The 1076-nt window shown below is 61.9% G+C and overlaps 1 protein-coding gene across 1 annotated transcript in view; it reads left to right on the top strand.

Moving 5' to 3' along the window:
• The first annotated feature begins 899 nt into the window (after positions 1–899).
• POU2F2 (POU class 2 homeobox 2) overlaps positions 900–1076 on the top strand; it is a 77393-nt gene continuing 77216 nt past the window's right edge. Inside the window, exon 1 of the mRNA XM_034638858.1 lies at positions 900–1042. The gene's annotated coding sequence lies outside the window, so the exon portion shown is untranslated. The remainder of the gene's footprint in view (positions 1043–1076) is intronic.

Consider the following 1076-nt stretch of genomic DNA (forward strand, 5'->3'; position numbering starts at 1 on the left):
CTGTGATTCTTAGTGCCTCTCTGCTTTCGTGCCCCCGTTTGCCGCTCCCTGTCTCTCTTTCTCACCCCCTGCACCGAGCAGGTGTTTATGCTTCCATGTATCTCTGACATCTCTCTGCCTCTGTTAGTCTCTCCCTGCCTTCCCGTCTCCTGTACCACTCTCTCTCCCCTCTCCCTTTCCTCCCTGTCTCTGTGTCTCTGGTGTCTCTTTGAGGTCTCTTTGAGGCCTCTCCCTGCCTTTGAGTCTCTCTCTGCTCCCCACCTCTCTCTCTCTGTCCCTGGGTCTATATGTTTCTGTGTGTCTCTGTGTATCTCTGTGTCTCTGTCTCTGGGCATCTCTTTGTCTCTATGAGTCTTTCCCTGCCTCTGTGTGCTCTGTGCTCCGGGCCCTCTCCCCTCTCCCTTTTCTCTCTGTCTCTGGATGTCTCTCTATCTGTGGGTGTCTCTGTGCCTCAGGGTCTCTTTCTGCCTTTGAGTCCCCCTCTGCTCCCCGCCCTCTCCCTTTCCCCTCTGTCTCTTTCTGTGTCTCTGTGTATCTTTGTGTCTCTGTGTATCTCTTGCGTCTCTGGGCTTCTCCTTGTCTCGGTGTCTCCCCCTACTCCCCGCCCCTCCCCTATCTCTGTCACTGCGTCTCTGTTTCAAGCCTATCTCTGCATATCTCTGAGTTGCTCCGTCTCTGCGTGTCTCTGTGTCTCTGTGGGTCTCGGGCCTCTCCCTGCCTCCGTGTCCCCTGCGCTCCCCGCCCTCTCCCTCTCTCCCCCCCTCGCTCTCTCGCTCGCGCTCTCTCTCTGAGCATCCTTGGGCCCGGGGTTGCCATGGGGACAAGGTGGGAGCCGGGGATGGCGCGCGCCTGGGCTCGCGCCGGCAGCTCAGGCGAGGAGCAGCGGCCAGAGCAGCGCCAGCAGCAGGCAGCGAGCGGGCGCGGGAGCGGGAGCGGGAGCGGGGGTAGCGTTGGCGGCGGCGGCTCCTCCTCGGCCATCCCCTCGGAGCCGTGCAGCTGACGCGCATGGCGAAGACAGCGGCGCCTACCGATGGGAGCAGCGGTAAGGCAAGGCGGCGCGGCGCAGCCGCGGGCGG

The sequence above is a fragment of the Ailuropoda melanoleuca genome, chromosome 12 (genome assembly GCF_002007445.2).
Source record: "Ailuropoda melanoleuca isolate Jingjing chromosome 12, ASM200744v2, whole genome shotgun sequence".
Classification (NCBI taxonomy): Eukaryota; Metazoa; Chordata; class Mammalia; order Carnivora; family Ursidae; genus Ailuropoda; species Ailuropoda melanoleuca.